General features: G+C 35.3%; 1 pseudogene; it reads left to right on the top strand.

The window, feature by feature from the left end:
* The first annotated feature begins 12683 nt into the window (after positions 1-12683).
* Positions 12684-13568, top strand: LOC115847417 (trafficking protein particle complex subunit 13-like; annotated as a pseudogene).
* The last annotated feature ends 11842 nt before the right edge of the window (positions 13569-25410 follow it).

Genomic DNA, 25410 nt, shown 5'->3' with positions numbered 1-25410 from the left:
TTTTTGTTATGGCAAAAAGAAACTCTATATTCATTAACAGTCACTCCCAATTTACCTCTTCACCCAGTCCCTGGAAACCACTAATCTGCTTTTTGTCTTTATGAATTGCTAATTCTAGATATTTTACATAACTACAAACATATGTGGCTTTTGTGTCTAGTTTCTTTCACTTAGCAGAGTAGTTTCAAAGTTCATACACATTGTACCATGTATCAATACGTTATTCCTTTTAATGGCTGAATAGTATTCCATTGTACAGATATCCCACATTGTGTCTCTCTGTTCAACAGCTGATGGACATTTGAGCTGTTTTCACCTTTTGGTTATTGTGAATAGTGCTGCTATGAACATTCCTCTACAAGTTTTTTATTTGAAAACCTGTTTTCAGTTCTTTTGGGTATATACCTATGAGTAGATTTGCTGGGTTGTATAATAATCCTATGTTTAACTATGGTTGACCCTTAAACAATGTGGGGGTTAGGGGTACTGACCCTACACAAAGTTGAAAATCCATATATAACTTATAGTTGGACCTCCATATACACAATTCCTCCATATTTGTGGTTCCTCTATATACATGACTCTGCATTTGCCAATTCATCCAACTGCAGATCATGTAGTACTATAGTATTTACTACTGAAAAAAGCCCATATATAAATGCACTCATGCAGTTGAAACTCATATTGTTTAAGAATCAACTCTAATCAAAGAAATGCCAAAGTACTTTCTACAGTGGCTGCACTATTTTATATTCCCACCAGCAGTGTATGAGGGTTCCCATTCCACACACCTCACCAACACATAATTTTCTTTTTTATTAATTATGGTCATCCTGTTAGCTGTGAAGTGGTATCTAATTGTGGTTTTGATTTGCATTTTCCTCATGACAAATAATATTGCGTATCTTTTCATGTGTTCATTGGTCACTTGTATATCATGTTTGGAGAAATATCTATTCAAGTCCTTTGTACATTTTTTATATAAATTTTACAGGTTACTTTCCACTTACAGTTATTACAAAATATTGGCTATATTCACCGTGTTGTACAATACATCCTTGCGTCTCTCTTACACCCCATAGTTTGTACCTCCCACTCCTTCACCTCTATATTTCCCCTCCTCCCTCCCCACCGGTAACCACTAGTTTATTCTCTATATATGCAAGTCTGCTTCTTTTTTGTTATATTCACTAGTTTGTTGTATTTTTTAGGTTACACATATAAGTGACATCATATAGTATTTGTCTTTGTCTGAATAATACCACTTAGCATAATGCCCTCCAAGTCCATCCATATTGCTGCAAAGAACAAAATTTCATTCTTTTTTATGGCTGAATAGTATTCCATTGTGTGTGTGTGTGTGTGTGTGTGTGTGTGTGTGTGTGTGTGTGTGTGTGTATATATATCACATCTTCTTTATCCATTCATTTGTTGATGGACACTTAGGTTGTTTCCATATCTTGGCAATTGTAAATAATGCTGCTATGAACATTGTGGTGTATGTATCTTTTTGAATTAATGTGTTTGGTTTTTTCAGATATATACTCAGGAGTGGAATTGCTGGGTCACATTATAGTTCTATTTCTAGTTTTTTGAGAAATCTCCATACTGTTTTCCATAATGACTGCACCAATTTACATTTCAATCTACAGTGCAAGAAGGTTCCCTTTTCTTTGCATCCTTGCCAACATTTGTTATATGTGTTCTTTTTGATGATAGCCATTCTGACAGGTGTGTGGTGATATAGCACTGTGGTTTTGATTTGCATTTCCCTGATTAGTGATGTTGAGCATCTTTTCATATGCCTGTTGAAGAACTAAATGTAAGACAGGATACTATAAAACTCCTTGAGGAAAACATAGGCAGAAGACTCTTTGACATAAATTGCAACAATATTTTTTTTGGATCTGTCTTCTAAAGCAAAGGAAATAAAAGCAAAAATAAATGAATGGGACCTAATTAAACTTAAAAGCTTTCACACAGCAAATGAAACTATCCACATAATGAAAAGACAACCTAATAAATGGGAGAAGATATTTGCAAATGATATGACCAACAAGGGATTAATATCCAACATATATAAACAGCTCATACAACTCAACATCAAAAAAACCCCAAAACAACCTGATTTAAAAATAGGCAGAAAAACTTCATATATTTTTAAACTGGATAGTTTCTTTCTGTTGTTTTTGAGTCGTAAGAGTTTCTTTTTTTTTTTTTTTTTAGTTTTGATCACTTTATAATTCATACATTTTCAGTAAAAGGCAAAGTTTGACAAATTTCTCTGTTTTTAGTTGTCTTAGGTAGCTAAAATCAAACATCTGTTCTTAATTTCTAAGCAAATTTAATGGTGTGTCTTTCTAGTTAATTTTCTTATTTCCCCTTTCTGTGCTTACATACTGTATTACTATTATAGTTTAGAAAATGTGATCTCCTATTTGAGCTAAAACTAAGGACTTTCTTTCCTTTTTTTTTTACATCTTTATTGGAGTATAATTGCTTTACAATGTTGTGTTAGCTTCTGCTGTACAACAAAGTGAATCAGCTATATGTATACATATATCTCCATATCCCCTCCCTCTTAAGCCTCCCTCTCACTCTCCCTATCCCACCCCTCTAGGTCCTTAAGGACTTAAAAAAAACTTTTTATTTTATATTGGAGCATAGGTGATTAACAAAGTTGTGTTAGTTTCAGGTGTACAGCAAAGTGTGTCAGTTTCAGGTGTACAGAAAAGTAATTCAGTTATACATATACATGTATCTATTCTTTTTCAAATTCTTTTCCCATTTAGGTTGTTACATAATATTGAGCAGAGTTCCCTGTGCTATACAGTAGGTCCTTGATGGTTATCCTTTTTATTTTTTAATTAATTTTTATTGGAGTATAGTTGCTTTTCAATGTTGTGTTAGTTTCTACTGTACAGCAAAATGAATCAGCTATACATATATCCCCTCTGTTTTTGGATTTCCTTCCCATTTAGGTCACTACAGTGCATTAAATAGAGTTCCCTGTGCTATTCAGTATTTTCTCATTAGTTGTCTATTTTATACATAGTATCAATAGTGTATATGTGTCAGTCCCAACCTTCCAATTCCTCCCATCCTCCCCTTTCCCCCTTGGTATCCATACATTCTCTCTCTACGTCTGTGTCTCTATTTCTGCTTTGTAAATAAGATCATCTATAAGATTTTTTTAAATGTAATCTGGATACTAGACCTTTATCAGATACATGATTTACAAATATTTTCTCCCATTCTATATGTAGTCATTTAACTCTCTTGAGAATGACATGAAGTCCATTTATCTATTCTTGTCTTTTGTTGCTCATACTTTTAGTGTCATATCAAAGAAACCATTGTCAAATACGAAGTCATGAAGATTTATCCCCATGTTTCTTCTAAGAATTTAAAGTTTTAGTTCTAATATTTCAGTCTTTTAAACCACTAAAAACGTTTTTTGTATATGGCATGAGGTAAGTGTCCAAATTTATTGGATTGCATGTGGATATCCAGTTGTTCCAGCACCATTTTTGAAGAGGCTATTATTCCTCATTGAATGGTCCTGACATCTTTTTCAAAAACCAGTTGACAACAGATATTTATTTGTTGACTCTCAATTCTATTCCATAGATCTATATGGCTACCCTTATACTAGCATGACACTTTTTATTATTGTAACTTTGTAGTAAGTTTTTAATCAAGATGTATGAATCCTCCAAATTTGTTCTTTCTTTTCAAGACTGTTTGGTCATTCAGGGCCCCTTGCATTCCTATATAAATATTAGGATTGTTTTTTTTTTCATGTCTGCAGAAGTGTTGTTGGTATTTTCTAGCAACTGCGCTGAATCTGTAGATCACATTCAGCAGTATTATTATCTTATAAATATTAGCTTCCAATCCATGAATATGGAATGTCTTTCCATTTATTTAGGACTTTTAAAATTTCTTTCAGCACATTTTGTATTTTCAGTGTTTATGTCTTATACTTCCTTAGTTAAACTTATCCCTAGGCATGCTATTATTTTTAATGTTACTTTAAATAGAATTGCTTTACTAATTTCATTTTTGGGTTGTTGATTGCCAATACATGAAAATGTAACTGATTTTTTTGTTTGATGATTTTGTATCTTGAAACTTTGCTTGAATTTTTTATTAGCTCTAATAGACTTTTTGGTAAATCTTTAGGATTTTTATATATACAGTCATGTCATCTATGACTAGAGATAGTTTTACGGCTTCCTTTTAAAATTATATACCATTTATTTCTTTTTCTTGCCTAATTGTTCTCTCTAGAACTTTAGTACAATGTTGAATATATGGGATGAAAATGAGCATCCTTTTCTTGATCCTGATCCTAAGGGTAGGATTTTAGTCTTTCATGATTGAGTATGACGTTACCTGTGGATTTTTCATAAAGCCCTTTTCATCTTAAGGAAGTTCATTTCTATTCCTACTTTGCTAAGTGCTTTTATTATGAAAGCGTGTTGAATATCATCAGTTGTGGGGTTTTTTGCATTATTTAATATGATCACATTTTTTAATGCCTTCATTCTATTACTGTAGTGTCAAAGATGGACTGATTTTCATATGCTGAACCACCCTTGCATTTTTGATAATCTTAACTTTGAAATGGTTTATATTTCTTTTAGTATGCTTCCGGATTTGATTGGCTAGTATTTTGTTGAGAATTTCTCCATCTATATTCATAATGTATGTAGTCTACAATTTTCTTTTATTGCTATGTCCTTTCCTGCATTTGTAATAAAGGTAATGATAGTCTCATAGAACAAGTTATGATGTACTCCCTCTTCTATTCTTTTGGAAGGGTTTGAGAAGGATTGGTATTAATTCTCATTTTAAAAGTTTGGTAGAATTCATCAGTGAAACCATATGGTCCTTAGATTTTCTTTGTTAAATTTTTTTTATTATTTATGTAATTTATTCTCTTATTTCATAATAAGGATCCAAGAAGGATAAGAAAGAGAAAATGGGATCAAAAATGTATTTGAAGAAAACTTCCCCAATCTAAAGAAGGAAAAAGATATCCAAGTACAAGAAGCACAGAAGGTCCCAAACAATATGAACCCAAACCGACTTGTACCAAGACACATCATAATTAAAATGGCAAATTTTAAAATAGAGGATTCTAAATTAGTGAGAGAAAAATAAAGAGTCAGTTACAAAGGAACCCCCATAAGGCTATCAGCTGATTTCCCCACAGAAACTCTGCAGGCCAGAAGAGAGTGGCAAGATATATTCAAACTCCTGAAAGGGAACAATCTACACCTTAGGATACCCTATCCAGGAAGATTATTATTTAGAACAGAAGGAGAGGTAAATAATTTCTCAGATAAGCAAAAACTAAAATAATTCAGCAATATTAAACCTATCCTAAAAGAAATATTGAAAGGTCTTCTCTAAAAGAAAAGAAAAGAAGCAAGAATATACAGGAAAGGAAAAATCAAATAGGAAAAGCAAATCTATAAAAATATTGTAGATCATTGAAATAAGCCAATACATAGATTTTAAAAAGCAATAAAATTTTTTGTGAAAACAATTATAACTACAATGAACAGCAAAAGGCTAAGCATGAAGACGTAAAATAGGACATCAAAATCACAATATGTGGGAAGGAGAATAAGAAAATGTAGGTTTTTTGGATTTCCCTGATGGTGCAGTGGTTAAAAATCCACCTGCCAAGGCAGAGGACAAGGGTTCCATCCCTGGTCTGGGAAGATTCCACATGCCACAGAGCAACTAAGCCCATGTGTCACAACTACTGATCCTGTACTCTAGAGCCTGTGAACCACAACTATTGAGCCCATGCACCACAGCTACTGAAGCCCATGCTCTCTAAGGCCAGCATGGTGCAACTACAGAGCCTGCATGCTGCAACTACTGAAGCCTGTGTGCCTAGACCTCATGCTCTGCAACAAGAGAAACCACCACAGTGAGAAGCCTGTGAACCTGCAAGGAAGAGTAACCCCCTCTCACCACAACTAGAGAAAGCCTGCACATAGCAATGAAGACCCAACACAGACAAAAATTTAAAAAAAATTTAAATAAAAAAAAGAAAATACAGGTTTTTAAATAATGTGTTTGAGCTTATATTGCTACCAATCTAAAGCAAGTAGATATATTAATGGGCCAACACACTTGAAAATGAGGGTAACCACAAATCAAAAACATAAAATCGATTCACAAAAATCCAGAAGAAGAGAAGTTAAGCATAATTCAAAAGAAAACCATCAAACCAGAGGAGGGAAAACAAAAATATAAAGAAAGGAACAAAGAAGAAATACAAAATCAATTGTAAAACATGGTTTAAAATGGCAATAAATATTGGGTTAGCCAAAAATTTGTTCAGGTTTTTCTGTAAGAGCAGATCAAAAAACATAGAGTTGCATATTGGATAATAAAACAAGGACTTACAATATGCTGCCTACAAGAGACCCACTTTAGGGCAAAGGACACTCATAGATTGTAAGTGAGGAGATGGAAAAAGATATATCATGCAAATAGAAATGACAAGAAAGTAGAGGTAGTAATATTCATGTCAGACAAAATAGATTTTAAAACAAAGGCCATAAGGAAAGATAAAGAAGGACATTATGTAATGATAAAAGGATCAATAAAAGAAGAGGATATTACACTCATTAACATATATGCACCTAATATAGGAGCACCTAAATACATAAAATGAATACTAACAGACATAAAGGGAGAAACTGATGGGAAAACAATAATAGTAGGAGAGTTTTACACCCCACTGACATCAATGGACAGCTTTTTTTTTCAGACAGAAAATCAATAAGGCAACAGATGTCCTAAATGACACAATAGAACAGTTGGACTTAATTGATATTTTCAGGACATTACATCAAAAAAACCCAGAATACACATTCTTTTCAAGCTCACATGGTACATTCTCTAGCATAGCCCAGGTATTAGGACACAAAACAATCCTCAACAAGTTGGAGAGGATAGAAAGTATTTCAAGCATTTTTCTAATCACAATGGCATACAACTAGAAATCAACCACAGAAATATAAGTGAGAAAAAAAAGATTACATGGATTAGCAATATCTTGAAAGTTTTCAGTGTGGATATCTCACTCAGTTTTACTTACATGAGTCCTATGTATTTTCTGCTACTTGATGTAAATTTAAATGATAACTTTTTATATAATTTGCCACTTGTTTGTTGGCTAGTATATGGAGATAAAATATTTTGGTTTATCAATTTTGTGTGCATTAAAATTACCAAATTCACTTATTAAATATAAATGTTTATTGATCCATCTGGAATTTTAAAATAAGTAATAAAGTCATTCTGAAAATTTAAATAATTGATTACATGGAGACTAAACAACATGGTACTGAAAAACCAATGGGCCAACAATGAAATCAAAGAGGAAATTTAAAAATACCTAGAGACAAATGACAATGGAAACACAACCACACAAAATCTATGCGATGCAGCAAAAGCAGTCCTAAAAGGGAAATCCATAATGGCACAGGCCTTCTTCAAATAACAAGAAAAATCTCAAATAAGCAACCTAACCTACCACCAAAAAGAAGTAGTAAAAGAGGAACAAACAATACCAAAAGTCATCAGAAGGAAGGAAATAATAAAGATCAGAGAGGGAATAAAAATAGAAAAAATTTTTAAGGTAGAAAAAAATCAATAAAATCAAGAGTTGGTTTTTTGAAGGGATAAAAAAAGTTGACAAAATTCTGGCCAGGCTTACCAAACAGAAAAGAGAGATGACCTAAATAAACTAAATAAGAAATGAAAGAGGAAAAATTACAAGTGATACCACAGAAATACAATGAACCATAAGAGCATACTGTCAACAATTATTTGCCAGCAAATTGGACAACCCAGAAGAAAGTTACAAGTTTCTAGAAACATACAGCCCATCAAAGCTGAATCAGGAAGAAATAGATAATTTGAACAGACCAATCACTAGAATTGAAATAGAATTTGTAAAAAACAAAAACTCTCTGCAAACAAAAGTTCAGGAATGGATGGATTCACTGGAGAATTCTACCAAACATACAAGGAACTTATATCAATCCTTCTCAAACTCTTTCAAAAGATTGAAGAGTAGTGATCACTCCCAAAGTCATTCTATGAAGCCATCATCACCCTGATACCAAAACCAGATAAAGACACTACCAAAAAGAAAATTACAGGCCAATATGTCTGATGAATATAGATGCAAAATTCTCAACAAAATATTAACAAAACAAATCCAACAACACAGAAAAAAGAGCATACACCACGACCAAGTGGGATTCATCCCAAGTTCACAAGGATGGTTCAAAAGAGGCAAGTCAATCAATGTAATATACCACATCAACAAAAGAAAAGACAAAAACCACATGATCATCTCATTAGATGCAGAAAAAACACTTGATAAAAGTCAACATATGTTCATGATAAAAACTCTTACCAAAGTGGGTATAGAGGAAACATATCTCAACATAATGAAAGCCATTTATGACAAACCCACAGCCAACACAATACTCAATGGTGAAAAGTTGAAAGCCTTCCTGCTAAGATCTGGAAAAAGACAAGGATGCCCACTCTCACCACTTCTATTCAACATAGTATTTGAAGTCCTAGCCACAGCAGTGAGATAAGAAAAAGAAATAAAGGGTATCCAAATTGGAAGGGAAGGGGTAAAATTGTCACTATATGCAGGTGACACGATACTATATATAGAAAACCCTAAGGACTCCACACAAAATCTATTAGATCTAATAAATGAATTCAGCAAAGTAGCAAGAAACAGGATTAAACACTCAGAAATCAGTTGCATTTCTTTACACTAACAATGAAATATCAGAAAGGGAATGTAAAAAAAAACTCATGAATTGGTCATCCACCACACTGGGTTCTAGTCTCAGAAGATACAGGTCAGGGAACACTGGTTTTCAGCATAGCAGCATCCCACATTTCTAATTGAGCCTTGCAGCCCAGATTTTCCCTTTGGTCTAGTTTGAAGGATCCAGATATGTAAAGATTATATTCTAGATAAATCATGGGCTATCCTGAAAGAAATTCACCAGTAAATTATTCCAGTTTCTCTGGCCTTCCTGAAGTATATCCAGTAAGGCATCTCATTCATGTCTGGAAAGCAAATATATCATTTATTGCATCTTCATCGTGGAGTGATGTATTGGTTTAAAGTACGATCAACACAATTTGGTCATTGTGAGTATGCCAGCTGGGTCCACTGTTTACTACACATATGTAACTCTAGAGATTCTTATGCCCAAGAGAGGAGACATACTCTTGGGTGTCTAGGGCAAGGGAAACATGTGTTGTTATTCAGGAGCTGGAAGCTTCAGCATGACAGGAAAGAATTGAAAACTCCTTGTCTACACATCACTTTACCTTGTTTGAAACTTGTTTCTTTGGCTTGCTTCATTGGAGTGTTTTCTCTGTCCTGGGGCTGACATTGTGTGTTATGTGTCATGCATGTGACATGTAGAAGTTTCAGAACCCAGAGTCATATAGATTAGTAAAAATTTATTTATATATTTTAGTTTAAAATCTATTTAAAATACCACTGGGCATAATTCATATATTCCAAAATTAGTTTGACTCTCTGCTCATGAGATTCTTTTTATGGTATGTGACAGCAAATTTGGACTTCCATCCCCAATAAACTTTGAGGTTGGAGGACACAAAAGGTTTTGCTCAGACCTAAATTCTGTCTGAAAAAAAAGGGTAAATATTATAAGCCCTTTCTAACCTCTCTAGGAGCAGAAATGATTTACAGCTGTGGCATTTAACCATAATTCCTTGATCTCATTTGAGAAGAGTTCAGTAAGAAACAATGTCTTGATTTTTGTTTGTTTTGTTTGTTCCCTGTTTTCTTGTCTTGCTTACCAGCAATCCATTGTAATTCATGAGTTAGTATGGCAGCAGGCTGAGTGTTCCCTGGAGCTCATTAAATGAACTTTTTTTCCTAATAAAAAACCAAGAACCCCCCCCCCCGCAAAACCAATATCTTTTAAAATCACACCAAAAAAAAATCTAGGAATAAACCTGAACAAGGAGGTGAAAGACTTATATGCTGAGAACTATAAAACATTAATAAAGGAAATTAAAGAGGATTCAAAAAATGGAAAGATATCCCATGCTATTGGATTAGAAGAATTAATGTTGTTAAATGTCAATACTACCCAAAGAGGTGTACAGATTTAATGTGATCCCTATCAAATTACCCATGACATTTTTCACAGAACTAGAACAAATAATCTTAAAATTTATATGGAGCCACAAAAGCCCTAGAATTGCCTAAGCAATCCTGAGAGGAAAGAACAAAGATAGAGGCATAACCCTCTCAGACTTCAGACACCACTGTAAAGATACAGTAACCAAAACAGTGTGTTGTTGGCACAAAACAGACATATGGATCAATGGAACACAATAGAGAGCCCAGAAATAAGCCCACACAACTATGGTCAATCAATCTTCAACAAAGGAGGTAAGAATATACAATGGAGAAAAGGCAGTCTGTTCAGCAAGCGGTGTTGGGAAAACTGGACAGCTACATGTAAAAGAATGAAATTATAACACTCCCTAACACCATACACAAAAATAAACTCAAAATGGATTAAAGACCTAAATGTAAGGCCAGATACTATCAAACTCTTAGGGGAAAACATAGGCAGAACACTCTTTGACATAAATCGCAGCAAGATCTTTTTTGACCCACCTCCTAGAATTATGGAAACAAAAACAAAAATAAATAAATGGGACCTAATTAAACTCAAAGTTTTTGCACAGCAAAGGAAACCATAAACAAACAAAAAGGCAACCCTCAGAATGGGAGAAAATATTTGCAAATGATTTGATTGACAAGGGATTAAGTTCTAAAATAAAACAGCTCATACAGCTCAATATAAAAAAAACAAACAAACAACCTAATCATAAAATGGTCAGATGACCTAAACAGACATTTCTCTAGAGATGTACAGATGCCCAACAGGTACATGAAAAGATGCTTAAATTGCTAAATATTATAGAAATGCAAATCAAAACTATAATGAGGTTTCACCTCACACCAGTCAGAATGGCCATGATTAAAAAGTCTACAAGTAATAAATGCTGGAGAGAGTGTGGAGAAAAGGGAAACCTCCTACCCTGCTGGTCAGAATATAAATTAGTGCAACCACTACAGAGAAGAGTATGGAGGTTCTTTAAAAAATTAAAAATAGATTTACTATATGATCCAGCAATCCCACTCCTGGGCATATATCCAGAAAACACAAAAACTCTAATTTGAAAAGATGCATGCACCCAAATGTTCATAGCAGAACTAGTTGCAATAGCCAAGATACGGAAGCAAGTGTTCTAAGTGTTCATTGACAGATGAATAAAGTAGATGTGGTATATATATGCAATGGAATATTACTCAGCCGTAAAAAACAATGAAATAATGCCATTTGCAGCAACATGGATGGGCCTAGAGATTATTATACTAAGTGAAATAAGTCAGAGGATGATAAATATCACATGATATCACTTATATGTGGAATCTAACAAATGATGCAAATGAACTTATTTACAAAACAGAAACAGACTCAAAGACATAGAAAACAAATATATGTTTACTGAAGGGGAAAGGGATGTGGGATAAATTAGGAGTTTGGAATTAACAGATACACACTACTATAAATAAAATAGATAAATAACAAACTCCTACTGTATAGCATGGGGAACTATATTCAATATCTTGTAATAACCTATAATGGAAAAGAATCTGAAAAAGAATATATATATATATGTATATAACTGAATCACTGTGCTGTATACCTGAAACTAACACAACATTGTAAATCAACTATACTTCAATAAAAAATTCAGAAAAACTTAAATAAACATATGTATTAAAAAGTTAAAAATTAATAAGCAGAAACCTCAATTAAAGTTGATAGCCCGGAAAAGGGCAGTATGTCTTGCAATGTTAGGAAAGGCCAATGAAAGGAAGGAAGAGCTCTTCTTTCCTGACAACAATTCAGCCAATGAAAAGCCATGGACTCTGTTTATTGTACCCCTCCAAACTTCCTTTTCCCTTTCTATAAGAGTTCTCCTTCCCTTGCTATATGGGCACTTATACATGGCTCACCATGGTTGCAGATCTCGAACTACAACTCTTTGCTGATCCCAAATAAACACATTTTGCCTGGAGAAATAACTGGCAGTCTGTTTATTTTAGGTCAAGACTAATAAACTGTTCTTTCAAAAGCAGTTGTCTCTGTGTCTGTCATCCTGTCATACCTGATTAAACCTCAGTTGCTTTTTAAAACATTGGGGCAAAGTTGTGGTCAAAGTGGAAGGGAATCCATTACAGGAGATCTTTCTGATATTCAAAATGATTCTGTCTACTAAGCATAATTTATTCACCAACTTTTCAGTCACATGTGAAGATAATAACTTACCTAGTAATTTCTCTAACCAGATCATGACAGGTGACCCTCCACCAGCAATGTCAATAACTGGGGGAAAGTTTGAATTCATCATAAATCCTTAGAACTACGTTGTGAGAGGAAAAATAATTCTATTTATGTGAGAATTCCCAGTGATTGAAATTAAGTTGTAAAAATCATATTGCAAACACTAATTTTCAGACAAGTACTCAGCCTTCACACCTCTCAGTCTCCATGGCTGTGGCAGAACTTGCATCCAATTGTTGTACTGATGATGTCATCTATGACAAAGTAATAGACATTGGAAGAGTTGCCCCTGTGGGTTCAGTATCTATTCAACACAGTGTGGAAGGAAAGATGTTTTTAATGAAACTGTGCTACTTTCATTCCTCTCACCATTTGAAGTTAAAACTAAGTTTTATAATTCAGAGATGAGTGACTTGTTTCTTGAAATCCAGATTCAGAATATTTCATCTTCAACTGTCTTTATACAAAAGGTTTCCTTAAAGCCGTCTGAAATGTACACTGGGGCAGAATTAAATACTGTCTATCAGGCTGGAGAAGATGAGTGTACCTTTGGAATGAGAACTTTTTGTAGTCAATGGAAGGATGCTAGTATTTATACCAGCTTCAGCTCAAGCAGGAATTTTCAGAAAAAGCTGCTACCATTAGAGGACTAGCAAAATGGGAAAATTGGATATAGTGTGGAAAAGAAATCTAGGTGAAATGGCAATGCTACAGACAATTAAAATTGAACGAGAGGCTCCAGGTTATGGAAACATGAGGCTGTCTTTGGAGACAGTCCCAGATACCGTAATTCTAGAAGTGCCTTTTCATATTACCTGTAAGATAACAAACCACAGTGATTGGAAAATGAAATTCGTTTTGAAGATGTGTGATACAGATTCTATTCGCTGGTGTGGTGATTCAGGAAGATATCTTGGAAAGCTACCTCCAAGTTCAATGCTCAATTTTACCCTGACACTAATCTCCTTACAACTGGGCTTACAAAGTGTCTCTGGCATACAAATAACAGACAAATTATTAAAGAAAATATACATCTGTGATGATGTGGCAAAAGTTTTTGTAATACTTTCCATGGTTAAAATGAGAAGCTGAAGAAAATTTCCAGTGTTATGCTCTCCAGGGCATTTCACAGAAAAGCTTTTCATAGTTTTGTTAGCAGCAAAATGATCAACTAATAGCAAACATACAGGCAGATTATTTTCATTTACTTTCTTTGAAACCGTGAATGCATTAAGAATTAAACATATATTGATCTCAAAAAGAACAATCTTGACTTTGATCTTATTTGAAGTACTTTCCAATTCTAAATTTATATGTTTCCTAATATTTGTGACTTGATTAAGGTCATTACAGGTAGCTGTTGAAGTTTTTTTTTTCAGAATGAGGTCACCATTTAAAAATGATTATAACTGCTTTCCAGAAATCCTTAATAGCATTCAACACTTCCTTTTTCAGTAAAGCTGGTATTGAGAGAAAATAAAATCTTAGAAGTCTACTGATAATTAAATTAAATTAATTATTATGGTTTACTTCATAAAATTTAAGCTTACCCTGTTTTATTATTTTCCTCTTTCATTTTCACTCAACAGAGAACGATCAATGGCAGTGCTTAATATAATTAAGGATGGTCCTCATTATTTAAACTTGTTGACACTTGCTACTTGGAAAATACATAATCTTTTCTAATAGTATTCCAAATTATTGGGGCTATAGGAGCGCATTCATGTGACACACTGAACTGTCTCTTTTCTATTTACTTATCTTGGTAAAATTATGTGAACTGTGGAGCTGGTTCATTTCCATCAGTTATTCCTGCAAGGGCCCTGTGAATACTACTTGGATTACTCACTTTGTTCTTAACCATTAATGTAATACATTCTTTCCCTTTTATCCCAAACCAAAAATCAGCCTTTAAAAAATAAACTTAAAATGGACCACTTACTTTCTTAAGTAGATTTAGTAGGTTCATAAATTTTGGTATGGGGTCTGGAACTCTAAACCAAAATGGACACTTAACCAATGAGTGAAAGTGCAAGGACTTGCTCTTACTTCTGTCTCCCACAAAAACTGATCTCCTAATCATTGTTGAGGCTGGTATGAGGAAGGGATGTGTATTAGAATTTTTTAGTGCTATCTTTAAAAAAGTATTCTCCAATATTTTATTCACATATCAGTTTTTCTTGAGGAAAATAAAACCATCTCAGACATTAGCTGATCATTGACTTTTGAGAATACAAGATCCATGTTTCAATAATGATATTTTCCTTAAGTCTCTACTCCTCCACATTGAGTTTTTTTCATGCTTAAGCACAAATTTCTTACTGTAGAAGCAATTCATGAATGCTTTATCCATAGAAATAACAAATTATAGACTCCCTCCATTTGCTCCTTTAGGCCCAGGAGTGGTAGTGGATTTCCTGCTATTTTTAGCTTTGGGTTACTGTCTTTATCTCCTTTCAGCTTTCCTGACTCTCTGGCCACATCTGTGTAAATAATTCCTTTACTAACTGTGACCCCACTTTCTCTTTTCTGTTGAAGACCTGGCTGATCAACATAAGCAGACATACATAAACATACACATACACACACTACAAACAAGTCCAGAATCCATAAGCCCCTTAGACACATTTTGACATTGAAATTAACAGCAAAAAGTGATGAAGGAATGTGTTTTACTCATGGAGTACAAACATTTCTGGGATCCTCGAGAGAAAATTGCTAAGAAATCAAAGGCACTCAGATTGCTTCCATGTCCTGGCTATTGTAAATAGAGCTGCAATGAACATTTTGGTACATGAGTCTTTTTGAATTATGGTTTTCTCAGGGTATATGCCCAGGATAAAGAAGATGTGGCACACATATACAATGGAATATTACTTAGCCATAAAAATAAATGAAATTGAGTTATTTGTAGTGAGGTGGATGAACCTAGAGTCTGTCATACAGAGTGAAGTAAGTCAGAAAGAGAAAAACAAATACTGTATGCTAAAACATATATATAGAATCTAAGAAAAAAAAAAAGGTCATGATGTACCTAGGGGTAATACCGGAATAAAGACACAGACCTACTAGAGCATGGACTTGAGGATATGGGGAGGGGGAAGGGTAAGCTGTGACAAAGTGAGACAGTGGCATGGACATATATACACTACCAAACGTAAAATAGATAGCTAGTGGGAAGCAGCCGCATAGCACAGGGAGATCAGTTTGGTGGTTTGTGACCACCTAGAGGGGTGGGATAGGGAGGGTGGGAGGGAGGGAGACGCAAGAGGGAAGAGATATGGGAACATATGTGTATGTATAACTGATTCACTTTGTTATAAAGCAGAAGCTAGCACACCATTGTAAAGCAATTATACTCCAATAAAGATGTTAAAAAAAAATCAAAGGCAAGTGATGAAGTAAAAGGCAGGATGAAAAGCAGGGGCTAGGTAACAGATCATGGATTTCATTTTATGCCATGTTAGTATGTTAGACTTAACTTTGTGAATGGTCATAGGAGCAATCATCTTGTGCTTAAATATGCATTTCCATTTCTCCTCTCACCTGTGTTTGGATTATAGATATACAAGAGGAATGGCAATTGAAACAGTTTTGATAACTTCTGCCTTCATTCAGGCAGTAAACAAAGAGAGGTTTTACTAGGCCAGTGATAGCATGAATGTAGAAGTAGTTACAGAGAGAACAATGTTTGCAGAATTAAATAAAGGCATCCAAGAATACAATTTGGGGAACAGCTGCAGCACCTGGAGCTTGTCACTTATGTGCATTATCTACTTGATTACAGACTCTATTATTATTGAGAAAAGTTATAGGTAGTATAATTTTTCTTTTGTTACACTAGACAAGCACTGCATGTAAGTATTGGTCACTGGTACCCTTCTGACTGAATTTCCCCTTTGTTTCATTTTCTTGCTATAGTTTCTAGTGTGAGTGACTGAATGGAAAGCAGAGCTCTTGTCTGACCTGAAGAACGTGGGAAGATGAGCACATAGCTGAAGTTGGGGGGTCAGGGAAAACAATATCACATAAGGGTAAGAAAAGGTATCACAGAGTGGAGCAGGCACTGAATTCTGAAAGATTTCCATTTGAATCATGTCTCCACTTCATGAATACTGTTTGACCTGGACATGCATAATTAACTCTTTTGACCTTTATTTCCTTACTGCTAAAATGATAAAAAGAATGAGTTCTTATATTTATTATGCCTTCATTACATATATAGCCCTTTGTGTGGACATTGTACTTTTATTTCCACAACAATCCTATGAGATAAGTAAACTCTACTATAAATGATATACTTTTTGTACTTCTAACATGACAGTTAATTCCAGCTGATTAGAAAGACCTTTGTCTAAATTTTCACATAGAATCCCCTGAGACTTTTCCAATCAATCCCCCAGAATTTGATCATTCTATTCCAACCATTCTATTCCTAGGTGAGGGGATGAGAATATATGGTAGAAGGTGTCATCACCCTATAGGAGGCAGAGTTCATCCAAAAGGTTTGCTGCATTCTTAAGCAGACAGAGGAGAGGCAGGAAGTGACCTGGTGAGGTGCTTGTCCTACTGACCTAGTGCTTACTTAGCCACAACTCAAAGATAATACATGACTGTGGATCTTAGTGTCACCAGTAGATTTCTGTGGTAATCCCAAACGCTGAAGGAGTGGCTCTCACAGTGCTGGTGGCCAAAGGCATCCTTTGCCCTGACTACCGGCTTCACTTGAATCATCTGCCATGAGAGGAAGCCACTGGGCCATGGAAAGTGAGTGTGGGTCAGGATTCTTAGTCTCTGTTTAGGGGAGACAGTGTTCTCCCAGATCTCAACTCTAGATACTCACTTGGTAAGAGTGCGTGAGTTCAGCATAGTTTAAGGCTGGATCTCTGAACACACCCCAGCTCCCAGCTGTCCTCAAGGTTTTCTCATTTATGCTTGACTCAGTTACAAGTTATTACCTGGGCAAAGGCCCAGAAAAATCATCTTGCATTTGGGCTACCCACTTGGCCAGGGAGTACAGAAAAAAGGGTTTGTTCCAGGGGTCCTTGAAACCAAATCATTAGGGAATATATGGCTGATCTCTCTTCCCACATGAAATAAGGCCTATGAGACTCAAGCCTAGTTTAAGTTCTGAATTCTGTGGCTTTAGCTTGCTTTGGTCATCCTCATAATACCACTTTCTTACTTTCCCCCATTTAACAGTATGCAGAAATATCACAATGATTTCATCGCAATACATACGTTTGGGAAGCCATGTATTGCTCTTGGTCAATTTCCAGAAATGAAAATGCATTATTATTGCTGGGAGGTAAAAAGTGATTTTCAAATATAAACATTGGAGAGAGGAACAAGAGGTTTTGGTGTAAAGGAACCATTGGTTCCCTGAATTTTTTTGTTTTCTAATAATTCCAACATTTAAATATGATTGTACTAGCTTTTCAGAAGTCACTAGTAGTGGCTGCCACTTATTATGTGGCTCAAACTGCCATCCATAAGATATGTTGTTTTCTTAGAAGCATTTTGATATTTAATTAAAATAATATAGTAAATTTGGTAATATTTTAGTTCTCCCTACAAAATAGAACTACTTAGAATTCTGTTTAAAATAATTGAGGCTAGTCCTCATTATTTAATCTTTTGACATAAGGTACCAGGACAGGACATTAATTTTTCTAATATTTTCACATTATTGGGTCACATTTATGTGAAACATTATACTGAAATTTTCAACTTTTGATATTTGTAACATTCAATTAGCAAAGGAAATGTTAAAATAGTTGACTTATTTCCATTGGTTATTATATCTATAGGGGGAGGGGTAAAATTACTTATCTTTTAACCAAACATAGTTAAAAATGGTTAAAGCCTAATGTAATTTTTTTGCCTCTTATTCAAAATCCAAAAATTGAACTTTTACCACTGAAAGTATTTAGAAGTGGGCTCATAAGTCCAGAAAGAAGAACCAGTATTTGCGCTCATCTCTGTATCCCACAAAAATTTGAGCTCCTTTCCACTGTTGAGGCTTGCATGACAAAGAATTTGCTAGAGTGCTTATATTTTGGTTTGCTCATTTATTTTCATTCTTCCTATATTTTATTTTCATAGCGGTTTTTCTTTTGGAAAACAAAACCATTTCGCATATTAACTAATTACTGACTTGAGAATGTAAACACTTTACCTTTATTCTTTTTCTCTTTTTTCTCTTTTTTAATAAAAGGAAATATAGTTCATTTACAGTATTATATTAGTTTTAGGTGCCCAACATAGGAATTCAATATTTTTGTAGATTATATATAATAGATATCAATATTTTATAGATTATACTGCATTTGAAGTTACTACAAAATAATGGCTATACTCCCCTGTGCTGTACAATATATACTTGCTGCTTATTTATTTTATACATAGTAGTTTGTATCTCTTAATTCGCTACTGCTATCTTGCAGCTCCCTCCTTCCTTCTCTCCACTGATAACCACTAGTTTGTTCTCTATATCTGTCTGTTTCTGTTTTGTTATATATATTTGTTTCTTTTATTTTTAGATTCCACATATAAGTGATAACATACAGTATTTGTCTTTCTCTGTCTGGCATAATACCCTCTAGGTCCATCCATGTTGCAAAGAACAGAACTTCATTCTTATGATTGAGTAATATTCCATTGTGTGTATATGCGTGTGTGTGTGTGTGTATATATATATATATATATATATATATATATATATATATATATGCCACATCTTCTTTATCCATTCATATGTTGATGGACACTTAGGTTGCTTCTTCCATGTCTTGGTTATTGTAAATAATGCTGTTATGAACATTGGGGTGTATGTATATTTTTCAATTAGTATTTTTGTTTTCTTAAGATATATACACAGCAGTGGTAATGCTAAATCATATGAGAGTTCTATTTTTAGTTTTTTGAGGAACCCAATACTGTTTTCAAAAGGGGCTGCACAAATTTACATTCCCACCAACAATATATGAGGATTCCCTTTTCCCCACACCCTCTCCAACATTTGTTATTTGTCGACTTTTTTTTTTTTTTTTGTGGTATGCGGGCCTCTCACCACCGCGGCCTCTCCCATCGTGGAGCACAGGCTCCGGAGGCGCAGGCCCAGCGGCCATGGCTCACGGGCCCAGCCGCTCCATGGCATGTGGGATCCTCCTGGACCGGGGCACGAACTCGTGTCCCCTGCATCGGCAGGTGGACTCTCAACCACTGCGCCACCAGGGAAGCCCCTTTGTCGACTTTTTGATGATAGCCATTCTGACAGGTAGGAAGTGATACCTCATTATGGTTTTGATTTGTATTTCCCTGATGATTAGCAATGTTGAGCATCTTTTCATGTGCTTTTTGGCCATCTATATGTCTTCCTTGGAAAAATGTCTATTCAGGTCATTTGCCCATTTTAAAATCAGGTTCTTTTTAAAATATTAAATTATATGAGCTGTTTATATATTTTGGATATCAGCTCCTAATCAGTCATATCATTTGCAAATATTTTTTCCCATTCAGTAGGCTGACTTTTTGTTTTGTCAATGGTTTCCTATGTTGTGCAAAAGCATTTAAGTTTAATTATGTCCCATTTGTTTATTTTTGCCTTTGTTTCTTTTGCTTTAGGAGACCGATCCCAAAAATATTACCATGATTTGTGTCAGTGTTCTTCTTATGTTTTCTTCTAGGTATTTTATGGTTTCTGGCCTTACATACAGATCTTTAATCCATTTTTATATTATTTTTGTATATGGTGTTAGAAAATGTTCTAATTTCATTCTTTTACATGAAGCTGTTCAGGTTTTCCAGCACCACTTGTGAAGAGACTGTCTTTTCTCCATTATTTATTCTCATCCCCTTTGTCATAGATTAATTGACCATAGGTGCATGGGTTTATTTCTGAGCTCTCTATTCTGTTCCATTGATCTGTGTCTGTTTTGTGCCAGTACTATACTACTTCGATTACTGTAGCTTTGTAGTATGGTCTGAAATCAGGGAGCGTGATACCTCTAGCTCTGTTCTCTGTTCTTTCTCAAGATTGTTTTGGCTATTTGGGGTCATTTATGTTTCCACACAATTTTTAAAATTAATTGTTCCAATTCTGTGAAATATGCCTTTGGTATTTTGATAGGAATTACATTGAATCTGTAGAGTGCCTGGGTAATTTTAACAATATTAATTTTTCCAATTCATTAACACTGTATTTCTTTCCATCTGTTTGTGTCATCTTCAATTTCTTTCATCTTTGTCATATAGTTTTCCGGTTACAGATCTTTAACCTCCTTAGGTCAGTTTATTCATATGCATTTTATTCTTTTTTGATGTTATGGTAAATAGGATTGTTTCCTTAATTTCTCTTTCTGGTAATTCACTGTTAGTGTATAGAAATGCAGCAGATTTCTGCATATTACTTTTGTACTTTATTGAATTCACTGGTGAGCTCTAGTGGTTTTTTTGGTGCCTTCTTTAGGGTTTTCTATGTATTGTATCATGTCATCTGTGAACAGTGAACAGTTTTACTTCTTCCTTTCCAGTTTGGATTCCTTTTATTTCTTTTACTTGTCTGATTGCCGTGACTAGGACTTCCACTGCCATGTTGAATAAAAGTGGCAAGTGTGGGCATCCTTATCTTGTTCTTGATCGTAGAGGGATTGCTTTCAGCTTTTCAACATTGAGTATGATGTTAGCTGTGGGCTTATCATATATGGCCTTTATTATATTGGGCTATGTTCCCTCTATACTCATTTTCTGGAGAGTTTTTATCATAAACGGATGTTGAATTTTCTCAAAAGTTTTTCTATATGTATTGAGATGAAAATACTGTGTTTACTCTTCAATTTGTTAATGTGGTGTATGCATCACATCGATTGAATTTCTGATACTGAACCATCCTTGCATTCCTGGGATAAGTCTCACTTGATCACAATGTATGATCCTTTTAATGTATTGGTGGATTCAGCTTGTTTAGGATTTTTGCTTCTATGTTCATCAGTGATATCGGTTTGTAATTTCCATTTTTGGTCATATTTTTGTCTGGTTTTGGTATCAGGGTGATTCTGACTTCATAAAATGAGTTTGGAAGTATTCCTTCCTCTACAATTTATTGGAATATTTATAGAAGGATAGCTTCCCTGCTCTGGTGGGACAGCAGGACATGCCCCAGGGCTTGTATAGCATGTTGTTTGGGGAACCAGATCAAGCAAGAGTGTGCACTGGATTCCCTTGTCAAGTGAAGCCACTGATTTTATTCTGCAGATTGTGAAAGCCATGAGCTGTGATTTCTGTTCGTGTGCCACTGTAAGCGGATCTGTTGGATGGACTACACAGTTTCCTGTGTGTTCTTGTTATGTTCACTGCTTGAGTGGGCTGAAGGCTGTATTAAATAGTGAACAGGGCTATAAATTATTTTTTCTGCCTGGGTGCAGTGAGAAAAGCAGCTGCAAGGCTAGCAATGCTTTTTTTGTGGTCTCGACTCAAGACTGTCTGCATTCCATGCTTCATGGTCAAATAGGGCCATTGACTTTGCTCTGAAGACTATTGTGTCTACTCACCCACCTCTTGGCTTGAGCATTGGTGGGTTATGCAGCTTCCAAGAATTCTCACCACCCCTTCTGGTTACATGGGGCCAGGAACCATGTTCTACTGCAGGGAAGGTTATGACTCAGCTCTCCAGCTTGGGCGGGACAAGGAGGGCCCACTTCAGACAACTCCCCCAAATTTTCTTGAACAGGCTTTCTGGTTGGGTGAGGCTGGGAGCTACACTTGGCAACAGGTGTGGCTATGAATTAATTCCCTTGCCTGGGGATAGCAGGAGAACTTTCCATGCCCAGTACTTGTTTTGCTCTGAGGGTTATCAGTTCTGCCCACCTGATTCTCAGCTCTACCTTGCTGGGTTACACAGCAAAGTGCATTGCAGATGTTCTTGCCAGCCCTTCTGTTCAGATAGGGCTTGTAGATATACTTTGTATTGTGTGGGGCTATGACTCAGCTCCTTTGCCTTATTGTGGACAAAGCAGAATCCAGGACTGGCAAAATCTTCATTTGAGGATCCTAATCAGGCAGACCTGCACCCCACCAAGTTCTCTGGTCAGAGCATGCCACTGACTTGGTTCTGTGGATGAACAAAACTGCTGACTGGGACTGCTACTTGGCCTCTGTGGGTAGGAACTCAGTTTGCCAAGATCCAAGTGCTGGTTGTTGCAAGCCCCTTCCTCCTTCTCTGTCACAGACTACCAGTGGTTGAACCCCACAGATTCTCCTGAAATCCCTAGGAGAAAAGACTAGGGAAGGGGCTCCCACAAAGTGACCCACAATGCTTGGGGCCGTTGTATGTTCCCCCAGGCTCTCTTTTCCCACTGAAAGAAGCATAGGCTCAGGGGAGACCTCTCTACTTGGTGCTGTACTTGGAAGGGGCAATGCAGTTAGCATGTAGCCATTTCTCTTACCCTTCTAATGCAGTCTGTCTTTGTCTCTGTGGTGTAAGGTTGTGCTGCAGCTTCACCTCAGTGTTCTGGGATTCTCTCAGTGGTGTCTTGTCCTTGAGTAATTGTTAATTTTTTCCTTTTGTGAGGGGGAGTAAAGTCAGAAACTATCTATATCACCATCTTGGTGATATCACCCTAGATTTTTTGTTGGTGTTCACTAAACACATTTTATTGTTAATATGAGCTTATGCTATTTTTCCAGTTTTATTGAGATATAATTGACATACTTCACTGTGTGAGTTTCAGGTATACAGCATAGAAGTTTGACTTATATATATTGCAAATGATTACCACATAAGTTTAGTTAACATTCATCATCTCATATGGATATAAAAAAGAAATGGAAAAAATATCTTTGTAATGAGAAATCTTAGTATTTACTCTCTAACAACTTTCATAAATATACAAGTGGTAACTATAGTCATCATGTTGTACATTACAGCCCTTGTACTTATTTATCTTATAACTGATAGTGTGTACCTTTCAATCATATTCCTCTAATTTCCCCTCCTCCACTCTCTGCCTCCAGTAACCACAAATCTTGTCTCTTTTTCTATGGTTTTTTTTTATATTTCACATATTAATGAAATCATTTCTTTGTCTGACATTTCGCTTAGCATAGTGCCCTCAAGGTCTATCCATGTTGTCACAAATGCAGGATTTCCTTGTTTTTTACGGCTGAATAATGTTCCTTTGTTATATATACCACAACTTCTTTACCCATTCAGCCATCTATGGACACTTAGGTTGTTTCCATGTCTTGGCTATTGTAAATAATGCTGCTATTAACATGGGGGTGCATGTATCTTTTTGAGTTAGTGCTTACATTTCCTTTGGATATATTAGTGGAAGTGGAACTGCTAGATCATGTGGTAGTTCTTTTTAATTTTGAGGATCCTCCATACTATTTTCCTTACTGGTTTCATCAATTTATAATCTCACAAATAGTGCACAAGTGTGCACTTTTCTCCACATCCACACCACCAGTTATTTTTTTGTCTTTTTGAGAAGAAACACTCTAACAGGTGTGAGGTGATATCTCATGCTTTTGATTTGCATTTCTTTGAAGATTAGTGATGTTGAGCATCTTTTCATGTATATTTTGGCCATATGCATGTCTTCTTTAGAAAATTGTTTATTCAGATCCTCTGCCTATTTTTTTTAAATTCAAGATAAATTTATTGAGAAATACCTTCATTGTGAAGACAACAAAAGATTATATGAAATTTGAACAGAATATGGTGAAGTAACTCATCTCTTATTTGGTCCAATTTGAGAGAGGTCATGATATGCCCTCCTGCCAAGGGAACTGCTGAGGGGCGAGAATTCTGACATTAACACTCCTTTGAGAGCATGCAGTTGTTAAAATAAGAGTATTACCTGTTATATCATTAACCCAGTAGTTCAAATTTCTTGGAAACTTTAATTATCCAGTCACCCAGAAGTATGCTGAGGTAAAGAAACTCAAGATGGGTTGATTTTACATCACTAGGGGACTGGAAAGACTGTGGAGGAACATGTATTGACCTGAAGGATTAGGCACATGAGAGGCGATGTGGCCATTTGCCTGAGGTGAAAAGGCAGTGATTTCCAGTGACCTGGAGACTACACCAGGGTGGAGTTGCTTGAAACTCTCCTCTTTGGGTTTCCTGGGCTTTTCAGTTTCTTACACCTCTCCCCATAAACACAGTCATTCAATGACATTGCTCTCTAGGATTCCACCCACAACCTTCTCCTATTCTCCCTCTTAAGTAATCTCTTTGAGTAATGTCTATAGTGTTTTTTTTCTCTCTGCCTATTTTTTAATCATATTGGTTTTGGGTTTTGTTGTTGTTGTTGTTTTCCTGTGGGATTTTTTTTTTTTGCTACTGAGTTGTATGAGTTCTTTATATATTTTGGTTATTAGCCCTTTATCAGATATATGGTTTGCAAATAGTTTTTTTATTTCATAAGTTGTCTCTTCACTTTGTTGATTGTTTCTTTTGCTGTGCAGAAGCTTTTTAGTGTTATATAGTCTTATTGTTTATTTTTTTGCTTGTGCTTTACATGTCAGATCCAAAAAATCATTGTCAAGACCCTTGTCAAGTTGCTTTTTCCTTATATTTTCTTCTAGAAGTTTCATAGTTTCAGGTCTTATAAGTCTTTAATCCATTTTGATTTAGTTTTTGTGAATCGTGTAATGTAGGGCCTAGTTTCATTCTTTTCCATGTGAATATCAAATTTCCCAGCACCATTTATTGAAGATATTGTCTATTTTCCATTGAGCAATCTTGGCTCCATTGTCAAATATTAGTTGAACGTATGTACTTGGGTTTACTTCTGGGCTCTCAATTCTGTTCCATTGGTCTATTTGTCTGTTTTTATGTCAGTACTATACAGCTTTTATTACTATAGCTTTATAGTATAGCTTGAAATCATGAAGTGTTATGCCTCCTACTTTGTTCTTCTTT

Source organism: Globicephala melas, chromosome X (assembly GCF_963455315.2).
Source record: "Globicephala melas chromosome X, mGloMel1.2, whole genome shotgun sequence".
In the NCBI taxonomy this organism is placed as follows: Eukaryota; Metazoa; Chordata; class Mammalia; order Artiodactyla; family Delphinidae; genus Globicephala; species Globicephala melas.
The sequence above is the reverse complement of the archived record's forward strand: the minus strand, read 5'-3'. Positions and strand labels throughout refer to the sequence as shown.